The following is a 24,680-nucleotide window of genomic DNA, read 5'->3' on the forward strand; positions in this document are numbered from 1 at the left end:
CATGCACACCAGGTCTATACTGCTTAAATTTAATTAGATTACTATTTGTCCAATTGAGAAAGCAGCTAGCCACAGTATGGCCGCTCGGCCTCATCCCATCGCACGGTATATTACTGTTTGAGGGTGGGGAAAAGTAGCAGTAAATGCAAACAACAACTGCATATACATATGCAGTGCTAGGCAAACTGAAGGACATACCTGCAGCTAGCCGTGGGGGACACGAGCAAGACAAACAGGCTTTAGTACTAATAGTAAAGTTCGTTTCTTCTTCAATAATGCGAGCGCTAATAGTGGTAAGTGCCAATACAATAGGGAACTTCACCAGTGCTTGTTGCTGTTCCGATTTATAGTGCTTGGATCCAGGATGAGAATTACTCGGATTAGTTATAGTGGGGAATAACATAGAGTACTTCTTCCATCCCATTTACAGGGCCTACGTGCATCCCTAGATCCTCTATTTGACCAATATAATGTAATTATAAATAAAAATTATAGCATTAGGAAGTAAAACATCTAAATGTTCTAATTATATATATTTTACAATATATTTGTTGTATTACATTGTTCAAATTTACAACCTACAAATACGTGTAGAGCCTATAAATCGGGATGGAGGTAGTAGTAACATGGTGCATGTTACTATCATATGTTACTACATTCGTAGTGAGTAGTTACATATATGTGGTATCATGCATGTTATATTTATTAGATTGTAGACTCATCTTATCTTGAGAAGTGTGATGTTATCGCAACATAGTTAGTTACCACCCCACTTTATTTCTTCATTTATTAACATGCCATGTCACCAAAATGTTTTGGGGTGTGTGATGTTACTATCTACTTCCTCCTGCCCATTTTATGTTGTGCATTACTTTTCGTGCAAGTCAAACTGTACAAACTTTAACCAAGAATATAGATAATAATACAAAGATCTACCATGTCAAATGTATATAATATGAAAATATATTTCATAATAATTATAAAAATATTATTATTTTGTTATCTATGTTTATATTTTTATCAATATAGATGGTTAAACTTTACGAAGTTTGACTTTAACCAAAACTTATATGCAACATATTTTGGGCAGGAGGGAGTATGTTACTCCCACTATGAGCAGTCTCATCCCTTGCTAAGCCAGGTATATATAACAACTGCATGCCATTACTAACATAAGGACGGTTTTCTCTTAAACAATGCATGTTACCTAGGGAAGACAAAGAACCCTGTGATCCATATTACTTGCTTCTAAGAGCAAGTTCAATAATAGAGCCAACTGTTGGCTATAAACCAAGTGCCATGTCATCTATAGTCAATCTAGAGCCAACAAGTACAATAGTGAGCTATAAAATTGTACTACCTCCATTTCAAGGAATAAGGCGCCCTCATTTTACGTGCTTTTTGTTTGACCAGGAATTACTTCAAATAGATAAAGATTATTTGTATAAAATTAGTATCATTAGAAATTACTTTTCAATAAGAATCCAACAATACTAATTACATATACTATAATCAAGATTTTGTTGCTCAACTTTTATGGTCAAAGTTCGTCTTGGAATACGTGTGCGCCTTATTCCTTGAAACGGAGGTAGTACTACTTTATCACTGCATGGCCCACCCTTCACTCTCATAAAGTGTCTAGGAGCAAGTGCTAGAGCTAGCTCCTGCATAAGAGCCCACTCCTCCTCTCTATCCTTCTCTCTCTCCTCCAACTAAGGAACAATATATTATTTTAATCCTCATAGCCAGCTGACTATGATTTATTGTACTTGATCTAACATAGATATATCTAGACACATCTTAATTCTAGATATATATATATATTAGAGGTAAGTAATAAGAGTCGGAGGGAGTAGATAATTTCTTAGGTTCACATGTAACAGGTGATGTTTGCATGCTCCTAAAGTTTTTGGGTGACTGAAATTAAAGTAGAAAATTGTAAGCAAGATATAACAATTTATATATTTGATAGAGGTGTCCCATCTTTCGTATTACTAATAGATCACCTCTTAGCTAAGAAAAGACAAATGTATTTTTTCTGTTTTTGTCCCATCCAAGATCTTCGCGGGTGACTACGTTGAGTTAGCACCATTGTACATTTTCTAATAGTGTTCTTCTTCTAAGTCGGTATTCACACACTTAACTCCATCTCTTCAGGTGTGAACGAGGTTTTAGACATGTCCATATTTTAGGCTTCAGAACAGAGGGCAAGCTACTATAGGAGTAGATGAATCACCCAACGCAATAAGAAAATAATATTTTCACATCTCTAGAATTATGTGAGGATTAAATTTTAATAAATAAAATTACAACAACAACAACAAAGACTTTATTCCCAAACAAGTTGGGGCAGGCTAGAGGTGAAACCCATAAGATCTCGTAACCAACTCATGGTTCTAGCACATGGATAGCAAGCTTCCACTCGGCTCTTTCCATGGCTAGTTCTTTGGTGATACTCCAGTCCTTCAGATCTCACTTTACGGACTCCTCCCATGTCAATTCTGGTCTACCCCGTCCTCTCTTGACATTATCAGCACGCTTTAGCCGTCCACTATGCACTGGAGCTTCTGGAGGCATGCGCTGAATATGCCCAAACCATCTTAGACGATGTTGGACAAGCTTCTCTGCAATCGGTGCTACCCCAACTCTATCTCGTATATCATCATTCCGGACTCGTTCCTTCCTCGTGTGGCCATACATCCATCTCAACATGCACATCTCCGCCACACCCAACTGTTGAACATGCCGCCTTTTAGTCGGCCAACACTCAGCGCCATACAACATTGCGGGTCGAACCGCCATCCTATAGAACTTGCCTTTTAGCTTTTGTGGCACTCTCTTATCACAAAGAATGCCAGAAGTTTGGCGCCAATTCATCCATCCGGCTTTGATCCGGTGGTTCACATCTTCATCAATATCTCCATCCTTGTGCAGGATTGACCCCCAAGTATCGAAAGGTGTCCTTCTGAGGCACCACCTGCCCATCCAGGCTAACATCCTCCTCCTCGTGCCTAGTAGTATTCAAACCGCACATCATGTACTCAGTTTTAATTCTACTAAGTCCAAAACCTTTCAATTCCAGGGTTTGTCTCCAAAGTTCTAACTTCCTATTGACCCCCGTTCGACTATCATCGATTAGGACCACATCATCCGCAAAGAGCATACACCATGGGATATCTCCTTGTATATCCCTTGTGAACTCATCCATCACCAAATCAAATAGATAAGGGCTCAAAGCTGACCCCTGGTGTAGTTCCATTTTAATCGGGAAGTCATCGGTATTGCCATCTCTTGTTCGAACACTTGTCACAACATTATCGTACATGTCCTTGATGAGGGTAGTGTACTTTGCTGGGACTTTGTGTTTCTCCAAAGCCCACCACATGAAGTGTCGCAGTATCTTATCATAGGCCTTCTCCAAGTCAATGAACACCATATGTAGGTCCTTCTTTTGCTCCTTGTATCTCTCCATGAGTTGTCGTACCAAGAAGATGGCTTCCATGGTCGACCTCCCAGGCATGAAACCAAACTGATTTTTGGTCACGCTTGTCATTCGTCTTAAAAGGTGCTCAATGACTCCTCCCATATCTTCATTCTATGACTCATAAGCTTAATTCCATGATAGTTAGTACAACTCTGAACATCCCCTTTGTTCTTGAAGACTAGTACTAATATACTGCATCTCCACTCTTCCGGCATCTTGTTTGCCCGAAAAATGGAGTTGAAGAGCTTACTTAGCCATACTATCGCTATGTCTCCGAGGCCTCTCCACACCTCAATGGGGATACCATCAGGGCCCATTGCCTTGCCTCCGTTCATCCTTCTCAACGCCTCCTTGACCTCAGACTCATGGATTCGTCGCACAAAACGCCTACTGGTATCATCAAAGGAGTTGTCTAGTTCAATGGTAGAGCTCTCAGTCTCCCCATTGAACAACCCTGCAAAGTACTCCCGCCATCTATGTTTAATCTCCTTGTCCTTCACCAGGAGTTGGTCTGCTCTGTCCTTGATGTATTTGACTTGGTCAACATCCCTCGTCTTCCTCTCTCGGATCTTGGCCATCCTATAGATGTCCTTTTCGCCTTCCTTCGTGCCTAACCGCTAGTAGAGGCCCTCATACGCCTGACCCCTTGCTTCACTCACAGCTCGCTTTGCGGCCTTCTTTGCCACCTTGGAATTCTCCATGTTGTCTGCACTCCTATCTAGGCACACGCGTCTGAAACAATCTTTCATCTCCTTAATAGCCTTCTGGATATCAGTGTTCCACCACCAGGTATCCCTAACTTCGCTTCTACTTCCCCTAGACACTCCAAACTCCTCTGTGGCCACCTTACAAATACAGGTCGCCATCTTCATCCACATATTTTCCGCATCACCTCCTTCCTCCCAAGGGCCCTCCTTAATGACCCTCTCCTTAAACGTCTGAGCTACCTCCCCATTGAGCTTCTACCATTTTATTCTAGCGACTTTCACACACTTATCCCGCTGGACACGAAGTCGAAAGTGGAAGTCCGCCACCACAAGCTTATGCTGATGGACAACACTCTCTCGAGGTATCACCTTACAATCTAGGCACGCACTCCTGTCTTCTCTCCTTGAGATGATGAAGTCAATCTGGCTGCTGTGGTGGCCACTACAAAAAGTCACTAGATGTGATTATCTCTTTTTAAAGAGGGTGTTAGCTACAATCATGTCGTACGCTAAAGCAAAGCTTAGGACATCTTCCCCTTCTTGATTCCTGATGCCATAGCCAAAGCCCCCATGCACCGCTTCAAAACCTATGTTAGATGTACCCACGTGGCCATTAAGGTCTCCTCCTATGAAGAGCTTTTTGTCACTGGGTATACCCCTGACCAAATCATCTAGGCCTTCCCGGAACTCCCTCTTGGTGTTCTCATTGTGGCCTATTTGTGGGACATAAGCGCTAATAACATTGAGAACAAAGTCCCCAACTACCAGCTTGATCCGGATAATCCAGTCCCCACATCTCTTGATGTCTACCACTCAGATTTGAGGCTCTTGTTGATCAAGATGCCTACTCCATTTATGTTCGGAGTCGTTCCCGTATACCATAGCTTGGAGCTGGTATCCTCTACTTCCTTCGTCTTCTGTCCTCTCCACTTGGTCTCTTGGACGCAAAGGATATCAACGCCTCTCCTCACCGCTGTATCAACTAGCTCCCAAAACTTACATATCAAGGACCCTACGTTCCAGTTACATAAGCAAAACCTCCTAGGCTCGACTAGCTTTCTTACCCTTCGCACTCGTCGAGTCAAATGCAAAGACCCTTGCTCATTTTCCACTACACCCGGGCACCGATGTAGCGCACCACTAAGGATGCGACGACCCGATCCTTGCTCACTTGCCACCGTATCCAGATCAAGATACGGCGCGCCAACTAGGGGGTGACAACCCGGCCCTTGCCCATTTGACACCACACTCGGGTTCCGATATGGCGCGTCGCTAAGAGGGTTACGCCCAAACGAAAATCTTTTGGGTTTCATCTCCACAAGAGTGGCTGGGTTTTTTCGTTGGCTCGCCAAGCCTATCACAACTCTCCTCCTTTACCCTGGCTTGGGACCGGCTATGTTGCGACAACATAGACGGAGTTAAATTTTAATAAATAAAATTATGAATAAAAATTTATATCTATCTGAGCGAGAAAATGTATTCTATTTTGGGCTGTGCTACAACGAGGTCAACCTCGATTTCACCTTAACACGAGGTCACCCAGACAGCCTATTTATAGTAAGCAAATCAGTTACGCTTCTTTCCTTTTAAAGCAAAACCGTCGCTCCTGGCCGGAACCAACCATCTCGACCATCCCACGCTAGATCGCTCCAACTTCTTTTTCCGGATTGCCGACCAAAAATTCTAGCGCTGATTTTTATTCCTCCCGAGGCAGAAAATCTCATCTCGTTAAACTATTTCATCGGCTGATTAAATAGGCTACATCCTCTATCACCACTCACCAGACTGAAAAAGTAACATCCCACCGCTATACGGGACTGACAAGGCTACATTTCGTGTTGTCCAACAGAAAGAAAATTACATCTCGTTACCGCACCCGATCGGAAAAGCTACATGTAACCTCGCGCGCCGAAAAAGATATACATCTCGCCTCACCAACCAAAAAAACTACATCTCGTGCCGCCCGTATGACGAAAAACTACATCTCGCGCCGCCCCGCCCAACAGAAAAAACTACATCTCGCCCTACCCCATCCGACGAAAAATCTACATCTTGTCCCACCCCGCATGACGAAAAACCTACATCTCTCGCCACCTCGCCTAGTAGAAAAAGCAAAATCTTGCTCCGCCCGACGAAACAGCTACGTCGCCCCGCCGAACATAAAAAGCTACATCTCACTCCGCCCGATGAAAAAGCTACATCTCGCGCCGCTCCCGCCTGACGAAAAAGGTACATCTTGTGCCACCCGCCCGACGGAAAAAACTATAGAAGTTCCATTATCCTACTGTCCTTTGTTGTGTTTCGTTACATCCAGTGGCGGAGCTAGGTCAGATGCATAGCTCAGGCAGACTACAAAAGCTCGTTGTTGATGGCTGCATGCCCATTTAAACTAATGATTAATTTGTTGATCTCTCCTGCAACCTCAACGAAGAACAATGCTGCAAACCTCAACGAAGAACAGTGGGAGGAGCCCGAGCAGGTGCCCAGACATGCCGGACTGAAGCTCCGCCACTGGTTACATCCCTTGCTTCAGTAGCAACAAAGTTCTATCAACAGTGAAACAAAAACGAGAAATTACAAGAAGAAGGTTAGCTGCAACTAGTAGGTCAAAATGGAACTACAGATCTTATCAGAAACATACTAGAATCACAAATAAAAACACTATACTACATGTTACAAAAAGGGTAGGATGTATCAAATCAGAAACAAAAAGTTCCATCATATCACTTCGGGGACAAACACATAAAAGGTAACATTTGAAGCTAGCTTGCATCTAGCTTATTTCAATCTAGCAGGCTCGACTATCATAGGAAAAATAACTTGCATCGGGAAACACTTAACATGGCAAACAGGTTCCATCTAGCTTCCCATGTAGCTAGCAAAGCCTCCATCTAGCACGTTCCATCTAGCAGGTTACATCACAGACAAAGTTGCATCAAACAGAATATAGCAAAGGCAACATCAGGGCCTCAGGGGTAAAAGGAATAATATTTTTTGCATCTGACCGAAAAATATAAAAGTAAGATGTAGCAGGTTCCATCTAATAAATAGAAGTCAGTTTGAAGAAGAAAAAAAAGATCTAGCTTCTACCTAGCACGTTGCATCATCTAGCAGGTTACATGAGAACCATAAGTTGATGAAGCAAAGAGATAACTTCCATCTAGCAGGTTGCATGGAGTTGTGCATTTGGTCTTATTTCAAAACAAGTCATTTGGGAAAAACGTTGGGACAAAATTTCAGGCTTTTACGTACTTGTTTGAAAAAGTGAAGGAAAATTATGAAGAACCCCCTATTTTTAACAACACCAGAGCTCCCATCTAAAAAATCACACACTAAATCATGCTATTTTGTATAACATCTAAAAAAAGGCAGGATGTAGCACAAAGACTAGGGAGTACACCTAGCACCATCTACGAGCAAAAAATCTCAATCCCCATGATACTAGGATGTAATAGTAACCAGGGAGTACAACTAACATCATCTAAAGAGCAAAAAGGAATCCATCCGGCCATCACCATGGTAAAACAATTTACACCACTTTTTACTAGTAGATTATTATCTGAGATACATCACATGTTACTCCCATCTAAAGGAAAATAAGGATGGAGCTCATATCAATGTTACATTTGGAACAAAAACCAAAAGGAACAACACATGATTTCAATCAAACCTACCCCGTTGGGAAAATTCCATCTAATTAAAGGTTACATCCTATATAAACTACCATCCCATCTAATTAACAGAGGTGAAGCCCAACATTTACAGCATGTAACTACCGTGGCCGGAGCTGCACATCATCTCGTGTACACAAAGGAACAGATCATGTGACATGGATGTAGTTTTAACCTGGTTAAGCCGCCAGAAAATCCCATGCCACAAACACCACACGGATCTTGTTCACAACAACGAAGACGAACAAAATCCCGCGATGTAACCTGATGATGAGATCGAGCAAACCGCACCAGTTTCATGGCGAGATCGAGCAAACCGCATCTGTTTCATGGCGCGTGCCGAGGTGGAGGAACTCCCGGAGATAATCAAGCACGAGCTTTGTCCTGCGGATCAGGTAGGCAGTGGCAGAGGCAGCGTCAACCTCGCCGACGTAGAGTCGAGGACGGAGATGCCCGTGGTAGTTAGGGGCACAAGCAGCGTTTGGGCGACCTGGGCGTCTTCGATGACGAGCTTGAGGGTCCCGCGGGAGGAGGCGTCGTTGATAGACGAAGACCACGGTGCTGCTGCACTGGATGCAGCCCTCCCGACCCCAGCAACCCATGTGGATGCGCTCGCCGGCGTACACATCCAGGGCGGTGAGGATGGCATAGATCTGACTGGAGGCTCGGGGATGCGGGTGAAGGTGATGAAGGCGGCGGCGAGCTGAAGCACGTCCGTGGGCGCCGCGCTGCTGCTCCGTCAGACGCCACCATCTTCGAATCACGATTATCTTCTCGTGGAGTGCTCAGCCGCCGGACCGAAGGAGGAAGAGGATGAGAAAGGGAGGGGAATGAATTAGCTCTCTCGCGCATCCTCTGGCAGCCCGTGACGCCACTAACCTTGATAGGCTGGACTACCATACGATGCTAATCGTGCGTTCCTGTAGGTGACCTCGCTGGATGACCAAATCAAGGTCGACTACGAAATAGATATTGCGTTCTATTTTTACTTTTCAAGACACCATCTCTTAGTTACGAGAGGATATCTAGTGCACTTGCATAATACTGATTCCAGGTGAATCTGTGCCATCCAAACTACTCCAACGAATAGGATTGAACATGGCTCAGGATTCTTCCCGCACATGGTATTTTTCCATGTGAGACCCTGTAGGTTTCCGAATTGTCGTAAAACATCCAGTTCATCCCCAACTCGGTTCTAGTTCAATGGAGATGCATCTCTTGCTCGAAATCGTTGCTGCAAGCATGGATCTAGCACAAGTCGCTGCCTTTGAGGAGATCCACCAGTTGTAGTTATTGTCGCTGCATCTTTGGATTCGATTTTTTTTTTTTTTTTTTTTTTTTTTTTTTTTTGCATCTGAGCTCCACATGGTGCATCTTATGGTCACACGGGAAGATAGCATCAAAAATTGATGCAGAAGCAACGTTACGCAGACCGGAAAATAGCAACAAAAAATGGAAATATTTCAGCAGCGGCGCGTAAAACACTACGGAAAAAAAAGCACTGCCGTACGGCGCGTCTTTGCCATGCGTCTACGCATGGCAAAGAAGTCTTTGCCGTGCGATGGCACGAAACTCCACGGCAAAAAATAGCCGAATGGCAAAGAATGAAGGAAAATATCGATAAAGACCTCTCAGGACGCACGGCAAAGAAAATATCGACGGCAAAGCCGTATCAAGATGCACGGCAAAGCACAAAAGGCATCGCCGTGCCCGCTTTTGCCTAGTGTTTGTAACAAAAGCACGACAAAGCAAGTCTTTGCCTACTGTTTTTAACAAACGCACGGCAGAAAAGGCTTTGCCTAGTGTAAGCGCACGATAAAGATGTAAAAACTGGATTTCTTCTCATATCAAAACGCGTGGCGTGGTATAGTTATCAACAAACGAACACTTAGCCCAGTAGTAAGGTTGCTCGCTTTCCCTATTCTGCGTCCGATGTTCGAATCCCAGACCGGTTAGTTTGGGACCTTTTTTAGACAAAACATGTTTAACACACGGCAAAGAAGCGACCTTACCGTGCGTCGTTGTGCAACGTTGGCAAGTCAAACTGTAAAGAAACCTTTACCATTAACCCGTGCAACCTTTACCGTGCGGCATCACACGATGAAATCTTTGCCGTGCATATAGAATTCTTTATCGTGCGAATAGTTTCACGGGCAGAGTCTTGTTTTACCGTAGTGAAAGGACTTGCTGTCCGGCGGCCGAGCGCTCTCGACCAATGGCGACTTCAAGTCACGCGCGGAGTCAAATGGCTGCAAAACAGCGCCGAGAAAAAAAAACGGCTAGTGCATCCCAATGGAATAGTCTAGTAGGAACCACGTCAGAGGACCCGGCGGTTTGTGCCATTCAAACTCCATGAGCGAAGCTAAGAAAATGTTGAAGTAGTGTGTGATGTGCGGTAATTCCTAATGTCACGAGGTCTAAGAGCATCCCCACTCGTTGGCGCTCTCCACGCCTAAATCCGGCAAAAATTTTGTCCGGATTGGAGGAAGATTTGGCGTGGGGAGGAGTAGTTTCCCAGCCGCATGCCCAGGCGAAGTCGACGATGCGAATTTGAAAAACGGAAACTTGACAAACTACGGCTAAAAACGGGTGAATATAGACTAAATTTAATGATATATATTATATAACGGCCGGAGTTCATACATAGAGGCCGAATTTGACTATATTGCGAATTCGGCTAGGGGAATTCAAATGCTAATTTTAAAACACGGCGCTTTACATGCCGAAATGGCGGTAGAACACCGTGTAGTCGCCGCCGTCGTCGTCGGAGCCGTCGTGCCCTGACCTTCGGCCGCGCGGCCCGGGCTGCTCGCCGCCCGGCCGGCGTCTCCCCACCCCGGGATGGCTTGTACCATTCATCGTCGGAGGACTCGAGGTCGACGAAGGGGACGAGCGACGCCGGATGGAGGTGTCGCAGGACGGCGGTAGCGCGCGAGATCGCTCGTCGGCGGTTGGAGCGGCGCGGGCGGCGAGTTGGCGTGCGGCGGCCGGGTCCAGCAGCGCGCCGCCGCCGCTCCGCCTCCTCGCGCTCCCGGGCCGCGCTCGGACTCGGTCCAAGGCGGCGGCCGTCCCGCGCGCTTCTCCTCCTCCATGTCCTTCGGCCGACCCGGCGATCGCCTCCGCCATCGCGGCGCCCTCCGCGCGCTCGCCTCCTCCCCGGCGAGCTGGTTTGCGGCGGCCTATTTCTTCGTCTTCTTCCGGCCGCTCTGCGGCGCGGAAGGCTGGTCGCGGATGACGAGGGCGCCGCTGCTGCGCCCTCTGGTCGGCGGCGGAGATGCCGGCTCCTTCTTCAAGCGCGCCGGCGTCGAAGGCGACGTCGCCTCCTTCTTCACGCGCGCCGGCGTCGAAGGCGACGTCGCCTCCTTCTTCACGCGCGTCGGCGTCGAAGGAGACGTCGAAGGCGAGCGGAGCGGCGTATATAGGCGCGGCTGGCGCGGGGGATTAATGCCGCGTGGAATGCGACGCGTCCGCGGCGAGCTGACCGGCGGCAGCCTTTACTGCGCGCGAAAGACGATGCGTGCGCGGAAGACGATGACATTAACTCGCCGTGTGGCCGGCGAATGCGACCGGCGGCAGTGCTTTTACAGCGCGCGGAAGACGATGCGATGAGGACGATGATCGGTTTCTCTCGCCGACAAGTTGGGGCCACCAGACGCGCGAGAAGTTTCCTCGGTATTTCCCGCGCTTTCGTTTCGTCCGGAGTCCCCGAGCGCTCCCCCGGGAGCCGGGGATGGCGCGGGATCGCCGGATGAATTTAGGCCCAAATCCGGACGAAAACGAGGAACCGGGGGCGCGACTGGGCCGAATTACGCCGTCCGGATGGAAAAAAGGCTCGCCAGGGGACTCGTCGGGGGGACGAGTGGAGATGCTCTAACCATCTAACGCGCAAATATGTCCAGGTGGGAGAAAGGTTTCGGAGGACAGTACTCAATCTTGTTGCATCCCCTACGCGGATAAGAAATGGAGAAAAATATGGTTCAGTCGCGTCCTTCAAAGCTAAATAGCGTCTCATTTTATTTCCGGTTTTCTACATGTCTCCTTTTTCATATTTTATCTTATCTACATTTCTCACATGGGGTGGTCTCCTCTATTAAAATGCATGCATTCAGATGGTTTTTGAGGAACACGGCGTGGAAGGGCCTTATTTCAACATCCTTCCATGAATTGTGATGACCGAAAGAATCAGTGAAAGTTTTTTTTCAAAAAAAACCACCGATCTATTAATAATCATTAATATCAGTACAAACAGATCAAAAAGTAATAAAAATTACAAGTAGATATTTGGACCACCTAGCGACGACTAAAAACAATGACACGAGGCGAAGGCGCGCCGTCGTCCTTGTCCCTCAATCACCGGAGCCAGACAAAACTTGTCGTAGTAGAGCTTGTTGTAGTAGACAAACGAGAAATTATCGTGCTAAGGTCCCAAAGGAGTAGCAAATAAAAGTTAAGTTAGGCCATCTCCAACGGGGCGACCCATCCCACGCCTGCGCATCCGGATGGGTCACGCCGGACAAAATCGTGGCCCAACGCGGCGACACATCCCAAAAACGTATGGCCGCGGGATCCGGGACGACCCAAAGCCGGCCCAAATTTGGGCCAGGTTTGCGTGGTCGCGGATGCCACGCGGCGTCCACCCGCGTCCGCCTACTCGCATCCTAGGGCCCACCTGTCGGTGGGCAAACGTCTTATTTAATGTGGACCGGGAGGGAACTGTCCCTATCCACTCCAGTCCCTACTCCCCTCCGCTTCTCTTCACACACACACACGTGCTCAGCCGACGTGGCCCTGAAGAGAGAGTTCTCTCCCGGTGCGAACGACCACGAGGCCAGCAGCAGCCGGCAGATCGCGTCAGCGACATTCTCGATGGAGCCGCCGGCGGCCGAGCGAGAGCGCATCTACGTCACCGTCGTGGTGGCACAGACGTTCTGGGAGGCCGGCGCCCCCATGTCGTGGGGGATCCACCACCCCCATGTGTGGCACCTGAGCCCAGATCGGGTTCCGGTGCCACCGATCCCCACCATCGGCCGCGCTCGCCTAGCCGAGATCCAGCGGCGCGGCGCCCACCTCCCGCCGGACCTCCGGGGAGGACCCGGCGTACGCAGAAAAGAGTTCCTACTGGGACATGTGGTTCGAAGCGGAGCACGATCAGCGCCGTCAGAACTTGTTCGCGTCACGTGCGGCCATGGCGAGGCCTCGCCCGGTGCCCCACCGGCATCGGCGAGGAGGACTGCCTGCTGCCAAGGCGGGCTCTACATCAACAACGCAGCCCAAATGGTTGCGCCACTGCCGCCGCCTGCGGAGGCGGAGGAGGCCGACCCGGAGCTGCACACCGCGCTGGCGGCGTCCGTCGAGGTCAGCGACCTTGAGGATCTGGCCGAGTGGATGCATCTCGCCGAGGCGCTCCGCACCTCCGCGCTGGAGGAGGAGGTCAGGTGGGCGCGCGAGGACGCCGACGCCTGGGCCTTCCTCTACATGGTGCGCCGACAAGAGGAGACCACGCGCCAGGCCACGCTCCGGGAGAAGGAGGAGCTCCATGTACGCCTCAAGCACGACCGGAGTTGCAGGCGGCTGCGGTGGCGCAGCGGGAGAAGGAGGTGGCACGGCTGGCACGGCTGCGTAGGTCGGCCAGACCTCCGGACCCGCGGTCGGCCTGGGAACGGGCCCAGTGGTCACCGTGGTCGGAATCCCCGGCGCGCTCCGACGTCTCGAGCCACAACAGCGCCTCACTGCACGGGGGCGTCATCGTCATCGACACCGACGCCAGGAGGATGGCGACGATGATGAGTTCTACTAGGACTAGGCGGCGCGCCAGCGGCCACCGCATCCACCCTAAACCCTAGCTAGGGTTTTTTTAGTTATTTAAAATCTCATATAGTGCTTTCTTTTGTATAAATTTGCCCAGTATAGAGCATATGTTTTAATGAAGTATATTTAGTTATTTTTTTGTTGGTACTTTCAAATTCGCGATGCGTCCACCGCTCGATGTCTGCGTGTCCACGTGGCCGTCTAAACGGCCACATCCGAATGACCTGGCATGTCCGATTTGAATCTCCCTGTTAGAGATGTCCTTAAGAAGGAGTGGTTAGTGGTTTTGTTTAGGATTGGAGTAGAATTTTATTTCTTGGATTTGGCAAGGCGCCCCGCCCTCGACCTCTATATGCGTGTAGATTCCAAAAGGGGGTAATGGCTGAGGCATTCAATGCCCGGCCAACCGTTTCCGAGTTTCCAAGGAAGGAAGAGAGAGAGGGAATATGTCTTGACCCTCTACATTTGTGCTTCCGGCCAGCTACGTACTCCCTAGAGAGAGAAAGAGATGCAAATCCACATCTGACATTAATCAAGAAAGATAAATGTGTCTTGACCTCAAAATTGCTGCCCGTCTAAGCGTTCCCGAGAGGAGGGGGCGGTACTGTACCCGTGCTGGCTGCATCTACCGTGCGACCGAGGAGTACGTACGCACATGTACACATGGTAAAGCGCCCACCGCTGTTACTGGAAAATTTTCTACCCGGCCGAGTGTATAGGCATCGTTGAACTGGAGTAACTCACCACTATCATTTAGCAGTCTCCTTGGAGTATGTTATGGATGAGTATTTAGGTGCCACGGCTAGTGGCGGATTCATGATTTTTCATGAAGTTCGGATACACTATAAGACATAGACTGGTCAAATTTTAATCAAACTTTTATCACAATTCACAATAAGCTACGCCGTGGGCCAGAATCCCCTGCTTAGGGATAGTTCTGTCCGCCGCTGGCCATGGCGTCTTCAACAAATGACACAAGTGCAAACTAAAGTTTGTAAAACCTATTTTGTTCTGCAAAATTGTTGTTATTTGGACCAAAAAGAGGGAAAAATGCAGGAAATATAATCACACAAGCATACTTGAAACACCTATTTTTGGATTGTAGGATTAAGAAAATGTAGGAGTGGGAAGACACAAGAATCTCGTGGGTTTACATGCATGTGAAAAAAATTGAATGGGTGTCTAGGAGGAACTAGAAACTACAATTAATAGGGAATCGAACCCATGCTGCCTAGTCCACCATCAGTGGTGCTAGCCAGTAAGCCCTGGATGACTTCTCATGGATTTACATGTGCAAACCAGCGGATTGTAAAACACATGAAAATAATAGGAATGATCGTTTCGATGGAACACATGAAAAGTTATTTGGTCCTACAGATTTGAGTTTAAGAATTAGGTTGCAATGGATGTTTAAATTTATATGAAATGGAGGCATATGAAGCAATACACATGAATTTGCGTAGCACAATTCCTTCGATCGCTAGCTAGGGAAAATACTAAGGATCAGAATCTTATAAAAATCCTAGAGTCCAAAGAGTCCCTAAAACCAGAGCATGTGTTCAAATTTCTATACAAGTATAAGCATTGCGAGGCAATCATTCGTATAAAATATCTATAAACGATCCAGTGACCAAAGGATTTGTAAGTAAATTTCATGAGGAAGCAATGGTACAAAAGATGGCAGTTATTGTTTGGGTAATGTTCAATGATAGCAGTGTCGGTAAGTACAATGCTATGCATATGTAGTTAAGGCGGGTCATTTCACTTGATCAACTATATCATAGCTTTGTTAGTGTTCCTCTACATGACACTTATTGCTTCAGTAGATGTTCAATGTATTTCACCACACATATTACAGTAATTGTTTTAGCACAAGTACATACATAGATGCTCCTCTATATGATACATATGAAACCTTTTCGGGTGAGGCATCTTTGTTTGTCCTATTTAGGAGTATGTGCTAATGGTAGAGAGTTGTGTCGGTGATGACGGCTCAGATCCGACATGCCAATATGCAATGGCCCTAGAATATGCATGTTTGCAATTATTCATCCTTGATCGAGCCATTTTATTTGTTTTCCTGCTTTGTGCGCTGGACAGATGTTGCCATTGTTAGTTAATTGATGTTGCAAGATGCTGAGGGAGTACACTGTCTACAGTACCGTCATCTTCACCGGCTCATGTGTGCGCGCGTATATCACTCATAAAATCAAAGTAGGAGTGGCATTCACTTGTCCATTCATTCATTCATCCATGGCCGTCGTGTATTGAATTGACGACCACGTGGTAGCTAAACCCAGCAGTGCTAAACGCAACAGTTTGTCTGAACCGAGCCAATATATGTGTAGCTAGGCCTTTGGGTAGCTAGGGCTGCTATGCCATGCATATGCTATGGTTTGTGCATGGACCAGAAACAAAGTGAATGAATGAATGGCTCCGTGCCATGACCCATAAATAATTTCTTGCATGTTGAGGGAGGATATGCCGGCCGGAGTTAAGTTGGATGACTGCCACCGGCTGCCTAGCTGCCTGCCGCCATTTATGCCGCTCACTGTTCATCCTTTTCTTCCCCACCCTGCTGTACGCTGGGCTTGATGGCCCTCTCTCCTTTATGGATGTGGTCACTGGCTAAGCTAGCCCGTCATCTCCTTTGCAGACACACATGTACATGCACATGCACATGCCATGCAAAATTAAAACACATGTGCACCAGGGCATGCATGAATGTTCATTCAAACATGATAATTTGTTCTACTACTATGATTTGTAGTGGGAATTTCTTGACTAGTTGGTAACTCCATTTTGCTTTAATTAGGTCGAGAGGGAATAAGATGTCTTATATATTCGTGTGGTGAGAACAAATAGGATAACACAAGTAGATATATGCACGTGCAACGTGTCACAATCACAAGAAAAGCTAAAGGCCAAGCTCATCAAATCTGCTTACTACGCTAGTTGGGTAGGTTTCACTCTCTTGCACAAGAATCTAACCTAGCTAAACTTGTTGTACTTGCACTACTAATTTGTCTCGCTGAAGGTAGAGGAAGTGGAGTACCGGAGGTACATCCGCACATGGCTAGCTGCAGCGTAGCACTTCTCACGAGAGGGACAGAGAAAACTCTCCCAAACAATATGGTGGGTCGAGCTAGTCGTCCTGGGATGTTTTCCGTGGGCCCACCTAAGAATGTTAGTGAGAGAGAGAGGAGGGAGAGAGTCAAAGGAATTGCGCAGAATCTCCGGAGTATTCCATTCTCCAAAATGTTCCTCAAATTGTGATTTTAATTGTTAGTTATAATCTAGCTGTCGTTGACCTCATCATATGCTTCCTAGGCATAGGATCCAAGTAAGCTAGTAGCCACGTATATTTTTATGATGCCACTACACTGTTTCGAAATTCCTCTTCTTCTCAAGGCAGCACTTATATATGGTCGAGTTAACTCTTTGTTGGCAAGAAACTACACACAATGATGGTATCATAGGTACTAGTAGTACTTCCTCCGTCTCAGTTTACTAGTCTTTCCCGTATCACTACGTCGCCAATTTGACCAATATAATTTAAATTATATAATGTAAAAATTATATTATTAAAAAATAGAACATCTAAACTTTCTAATGATATAATTTTTATAACATATAAATAATGCTAGCTTGATCAAATTTGCGACCTAGGGGTACGCGTACGCCTAATAAACTGTGAGAGAGGGAGTATCATACATTATATGCATGTATAAAACTACCATGTCACTACGGCTAATGATCAAAGTGATCATAGGAATATCATAGGTAGATGCCACATCATAGAATGCAAACCAGAAAAATAAATGTCAAATAAATCTTGCCATGTACCATACTACAAATTAATAAATATAAAAAGACTATGATACTACTTCTTCATATTGGTTTATTAGTCTTACACATTTATCTGGGCCGCTAATTTAACCTATATAATATAAATTAAATAACACAAAAAATATATCATTAGAAAATATAACACCTAAAGTTTCTAGTGATATTTTTATAATATATATTTCATATTAAGTTGGTCAAATTGATCACCTAGATCTACACGTAAGAATAATAAATCGATATGTAGGAAGTACGTACTGCATGATACCATACATTATAGGGGTGGTATACACTAGTACTATATAGATTATACTACTATATGATACTACGTATTGAGAGTAAACATAATATATGCTGATTTTCTATTGGTGAGCCGTTGACAGCACTCTGAGCAGCGACGATCATGCCTGCTGTGAGCTCTGACATCCAAATATTAAAGTAAAACATTTTGTGCGGTTTTATTATAAAACTATATGTCGTTTGACATTAGCCAACAAGGAGAATATTTCGCGTGCTAGTTAAACAAGCTCTCCTTGATACGGCTGCATGCGAATGTCTTGGTCGGATAAAACTAATGTCGAGGTCATAGTGCTGCTGATTGCTTAAGTGATCCCTGTCAAACTGATGGCAAACAATCTAATCCAAGCAGCAGTACTGAAGAACACTCCTGTGGTCTCACTTTACTCCGCGAAGCCAGGGGGGTGCTCACGTGACGACACCTCCCTCTCACGTGAGGACACGCCCGGGAATCTTGCTTCCATCCATGCACATCTCATTCTTCTTCTTCTACCCTGTTTCTTCTCCTCCTGTCAGGTTTCTACCATTTTTTACTGCCTTGGTAACTTCTTCTCCTACCAAATCCCTAGGCTTTGACCTTTCCCATCAATCACAGCGGCATCATTACCCAATTATTTTCCTCACCGTCCGTGCGTGCGTGCGTGTCGCCGGCCCACACGTGGGAGCATCTTGGTGGTGAGCCAGGTACGGCTATGGAAGCTGCCACACGATTGGCTGCCTCCCTGCTGCGTGCACGCATGAAAGCTCATATACTCCTCTCCTTCTTGCCTATTAGGGCATCTCCAGCGGGCCGACCGACGCATTTTGGACGTCCGAAATGTCCGTTTGCGTCGGCCCGCGGACGCCATGTGGCCAGGCGACCGTTTGCGTCTGGGTACCTCCGGCGTTTCACACGCGTGGGAAACGACCTGCGCGCCAACGCCGTTTTCCGGCCCGCCGTGGCTATATATGGTGGACACCGGCGGGGGCGACGGGCACACCTCAAGCTAAACCCTACCATCCATCCATGGCCGGGAAGAACCTTCGTTGGGAGCATGTTGTTCAAATGTGCTGCCACCTCCACTCGGAGGAGGTAGTCGCCGCCGGCGTTGAGGCCCAGCAGCTGGACCTGGAGGCGGCGGCGGCGGAGGCGGAGGTTGCAGAGGCGGAGGCGGCAGAGCGCGCCGAAGGGCGCCTCGCGGCGACCAGAACGGAGATCGCCAACGCCAGGGCGGAGCTCGCGGAGGCGCGGACGACGATGGCGGCCCCTCCGGTGGCCCCACCAGCGGACGCCGTCATCCACGACATCACGGACGACGATGCCCCCTTCCCCTGCTGCTTCGACTGCGCCGGCGACCAGCTCGTACTGGTCGCGTCCTTCGAGACCCTCGCTGGGGACGCCCATCGCCGCCAGGCGCGGTTGGCAGAGGAGGAAGCCAACAGCTATGCGATCGCCATGGACTCGCTCCAGCGGAGGGGCCCTTCTCCCGCGCGGGTCGACCAGGAGAACCGGGAGCTGGCGGTCGCCATCGCCGCAGGGATGAAGCGGTGGCGGATGCGACTAGGGACATGGCCCGCTTCATCGCCCAGCTGGCGGGGTTGCAGGCGGCAGCCCAGGCGAAGGAGGAGGCGGCGGCGACGGCAGCGGCCCACGCGGCGGCGGAGGAGGCGGCTGCCCTGGCGACGGAGGCGGAGGCCAACTCTATGGCCAGGACAGTCCTGTGGGACACCTCCCTGGCCGAGGCCATCGAACGCCGCAGGCGGCAGGACGAGATGTCTGTTCGACGCCATGCGCGGCGCGCGGAGTGCGTGAAGCGCTCCCGCTTCGACGACGGCGCCGGCCCTTCCGGCGGCCAATACTAGGCCGCGCGACTGCGAGTAACAGAGGCCGGTGTAGGCCGCGCGACGGCGAGTAGGTACGGCCGTTGTAGTTTTAGGTTAACTCGACTAATCATCTCTGTAAAGATGGTCCTTTTGGCCAATCAATAGTAATGAAAAAATCTTTTACTTACCTACTCACTGCCGACCGGGCCGGATGCACCCAACGCGGACACTTTCCGCGACCGCGGAGCGTCCGCGGAGACGCAAACCTGGCGCATATTTGGGCTAGGTTTGCGTCTCCGCGGATGGCCCTGTCACTTTGCGTCGCCCCACTGGAGCAGGGCCCAGACGCATTTCCGGTCACGGCGGACGAAAACGGTCGCTCAGCGTCCGTTTGCATCGCGCCGCTGGAGATGCCCTTACTCCTTCCTAGAGACTAAAATTGCTGCTGCTGCATGGCGTACTGCGAATAAAAATACAAAATGGGACGGTTAAATACCTTTTAGAATACCAATATACTACCCGTGTATTAGAGCATCTCCACCGGCGACCCCCCAAATAGGCGCCGGCAGGACGCCGACACTGTCGTATGAGGATTGCCAGCAGAGCATCCTTTATTTGGGGATGCTGCTCCCACACTGGCGTCCCCCATACGCCAGCCCCGATGGAATTTGAAACTTGGATTGACGTTTAAAACCGGAATTCATACGAAATTAATACGAAACTTATACAAAAATTACTGGAAGTTAAACGTAAATACAACTTAAACTTAACCCTAATCTACTGGCCGTCGGTTGGGACGCGCGACGGGCCTGCCTCGCCGTCGTTCTTCCCCTTTGCCGACTGCGTCCGTGCCCACCTCTCGGCCCTTGCTTCGCGCATCTGGCGGTGGAGCATGGCGGCCGGCGTCGCAGGAGCTTGCCGGCGGCGCTGTGCCCGCGATGCCTGTCTTTGCTGAGAAGCCTCGTTCTCGACGCGCCTCGCTTGCTAGCGGTCGAACGCCTCGTAGTGGTGATGAGCGTTTAGCTCGATGAGCTTCTGTCACTCCGCCTCCTTCGTGGCCGCTCGCTGGCGCGAGATCTCGAGGGCGTGCTCGAGGTTCGCGTCGTTGACGAACTCCCGCTCCCCTCCTTCAACCTCCGGAAGCATTCAACGACGCCAGGATCGCCGCCTGCTCCGGGAAGGCGGGGGCCTGCGGCTGCTCGCCCCATTGCGACGCCGCCTTAGCTTTCACATCTGCGACGTAGGCCTCGTGCCACACCGCGAACCGTGGGTCCACTGCGTTGTCGGAGTTGTAGTCCGCATCGGGCTATGGCTCCGGCTCCGGTAGTGGTGGAGGCGCCGCAGGCAGCGCGTGGCTGTTGAGGCCAAGCATGGAGTACGTCGTCTTAAGACGACGGATCATTTTTGGGGTCGAGAGGAGAGACTAGCGCAGCAGCGGTGGTGGAGATGAGAGGATAGCACCGCGGCGGTGGACGACGTACGTACTAAATAGGGGTGCCAACTACCCGCATTGACGGTGGCGTAGGCGAGTGGACACTGCGTGGCCAGTCGATGCCCTCGTCGCTGCCTCGGTTTCCGCGCGGGAGACAATTAAACGCCGACGACCAACCTTTCCGCGTCGCGGCCGATGCGAACAGTCGCGTCCACTCGCTGACAAGACGCCCCCAACCATGAAAACCGTCGTGCCGCGAGGCGCCGACGCGTCCGATTCGCGTCCTTCGCGAAAGGGCCGGACGAGATTGCCGGCGCTTTTATTGGGCTCGAAAATCACTGGCGCTATTTGGGGCGCACCGATGCAAGCCTATTTTCGATGCTGACCTCCAAAACGCTATCAGGACTGCTTCAGGGCCGTGGGTGGAGATGCTCTTATATTTAAAAAAACGTAATGCAGAACATGTACAATGACGAAACATGAAACGGTGTTGCAAATCTAGAGATTGATGTGCCGTCACCATGGCACGCTTGCTGCACCTGGAATCGCTTTGTGTTTCTTTCTAATAGTTCTATTTTTATAACCATATAGTTGGATAATAGTATGTTGTATTTCTCCTTCAAAATACGTGGCATATTTCTTGCTGAATATAGTGATCAGGTGCAATTATGCTATCACAGCCAGGTTTCTATCGTTCGTATTCCTCGTCGAAACCAAAGTTTGTTGTCCAATATTACGGGAAAACAACTCGTTGTCGTGCGACGAATTGCACGGCAAAGGGCCTCATATGCACGGAAAAGTCTTCGCAGTGCGACGCCGCACGGCAAACATCGCACGGCAACGAGATCTTTGTCGTGCGGCTCGCCTATGTTGCACGGCAAAGGCTTTGATGTGCGCCTAGCTCTCTGCCATGCGCCCGCATCGTTGCCGAGCAAGCGTGCTTTGTCGTGCGACCAATTTACTTTGCCTTGCGCCATAGCATTGCCGTGCGCCGCGTCATTGCTGTGCGGCTGGCCTCTGTTGTCCAGGCACCTTTGTTGTGCGCCAGTGGCATTGCCGTGCGCCGCGCGTCTGCCGTGTCCCTCTCTTTGCCGTGCGCCCTCGCCCCAAACCGCACGGCAAAAACTTTGCAGCACGCCCCCACTGGCTCCCAGGAGCACAGCTGCGCGCCACGTGGCATCTTTGCCATGTGTGTGTACACGGCAAAGTGACCAAATGTCCTTTACCGTGTGCATACACACGGCAAAGGCATCAGTATTTTTCAGGCTTTTGCTGTTTTTCATTATTCGCTGCACATAATTCAATATATATGATATATATCCATAACAATAATATATGTAGCACTTAAACAACATATAACAAATACATATAGTCCATACAAGTGCATACAAGTGTATAGAGAGTTCATACAAGTCCATTACAACGATGACAAGTGCGTACAATCCAACAACAACAAGTGCATAGTCGAACAACGACAACGAAAAGCATGACTATAAGTTCATAGAATCTATGCCATCAACCTTGTCCTCCTCCATTGCTTCCCATTGCATCATCGGCATTGCCTTGTCGTTCTCCTACAAGGTGAAAAGAAAAGCATGACATGAGAATTGAACATGGTGGCATTCATTTAGCATTTGCATGTTGACATGGAAATGAACAAGCATGGCTCCATGGCTACACTTAAACAAGTACTAGCATTTGCATATTGACATGGAATTGAACATGGTGACTTGGAATGACTAAATTTACAAGTTTCATGGCATTCTACAACCTAGAAGCGCGTTGGGCACAAGTGTAGGAGGACTCACCAGAGATCAGGTTCTGGATGATGTTCCTATTGTTGACGGTGAAAGGTGTCACCGGGCTCTGAGTGGACGGTGCCTGGATGAGCGGCATGTTTGGCATCATCTGCGAAGGCCCCTTCATCTGCTGCTGGTGATATGATTAGTCAATAAGACAAGAGAAAATAAGATGGAGATATGGAGTTAACCACTTACGCACGACAAGGAGAAAGGAGGAAGAGGAAGACCACTCCCCAGCGGAGAAGATAGATTGGCTTGGCTCATCATCCATCTCATCAGCTGCTGGTGCTACTGCATCAGCCGCTAGCTGATGTTGCATCTGCTGCATCATCTGCACCTGCTGCTGGTGGTAGTCCCTAACCTGCTGCTCCAGATGCGCGTGCTGCTCCTGGGCCTCCTGTTCCCTTGCTGCCATCTCCACCTACGTTGTGTTGCCGCGATGTCATTAAAATGCCAATGGAAAGCATGTAAAGAAACATAGAGGACCGAGGAAGAACATACCCGTAACCGCTCGATAGCTAGATCCGAAGCCCGTGGCCGGGTCTCTACCTGAGGCTGGCCGCTCTTACGACCATGAAGGATCTGGTGGAGAGATGGAACAGTCGCTGGGTCGACGCACCCGTCACCAAGCCATAGGCGGCCATGCTTCATCCCTTCTCCCGCAAGCACCGCAACCTCAACGTCAAAGTCCTCGGCCTCTGGGTTGGAGCTCTCGCCATGCTTCTGCTTGAACTTCGAGACATACGCCGTACACTGGGTCTCGGATTGCTCGTTAACCCACAAGGACCTCGTCTAAGGATGCGGCGTCATCCTTTGCTTCATCTTTTTTATCAAGCTAAAGACGTTCGGTTTTGCTCCAGTCCTGACTTCCTACAAAAGAGAACATGTAATTAAGTGAAGTGGCACACCCTTGCGGAGTTAACAATATATAACGTGAATTCAAAGAATGAAGGAACCGTTTGCTCACCGCGGCCTGCATGTGAAGAGAGATGGGAATGCTGCCTTGGATATGCGATCCACCTCGCATCTCTTCCCGCTACAGCTTGTCCTCGTCGTACTTCTTGAGGTACTAGGGGCATGTCCACCACATGACAATCGCCAAAAAGCACTTTTGGTCGTTGCCGACGTACTGAGGAGGGTTCTACATACACAAGATAGACCCCTTATGGTAAAATAAACTACATGGCGATAAAGTAATCAATAACACATATATGAAAATACCTGCAAGTACTGCCACGGTACCATGAGCGTGTCGCGAGCGTCCTGCTTAGTCATATGAACGAAGCGGTCGGTGTGCCAGTTGCGAACGCACTGAACACGTGCCTCGTAGTGCATGCCAGTCACCCTCGTCCTTGCCATCTCGTGTAGGACATTATCACAAGCAATTTCCTTACCCTCAACCCTTGTGAAGTATTTCTGCAACCATGCACATAGGTAAAACAAGGGGCATTAGTGCACATATTGTCAACCAAGGAGTGTTTGAATGGTAAGAAGTCAAAAGTCACATACCCAGATATTGTTAACAACCACCTCTTGCATGTTGGCGTGCTTCCCATGAGGATCTAGCGCGAGGCTGTAGTGCGCCCACCTCCAAGCTACGTCGCGGCCACCAGTAGGGAGATGGACAATCCCAGGGAAATACTTTCTAAGTAGGACCCCAAGGATGTTCGCGTAGCCACGTGGCAGCTTCCTCAACGGGTGTTCAAACTTGAACGAACTGCACAATGAAACGACAACATCAATATGTATGTGATAAAAAATTGTATAATGATAAAACTGCGATGTCGAAATGCCAAAATTAGCATGTACATCCTTCCAGCGGGCTCTAGA

The sequence above is a fragment of the Lolium rigidum genome, chromosome 5, assembly GCF_022539505.1.
Source record: "Lolium rigidum isolate FL_2022 chromosome 5, APGP_CSIRO_Lrig_0.1, whole genome shotgun sequence".
Lineage (NCBI taxonomy): Eukaryota > Viridiplantae > Streptophyta > Magnoliopsida > Poales > Poaceae > Lolium > Lolium rigidum.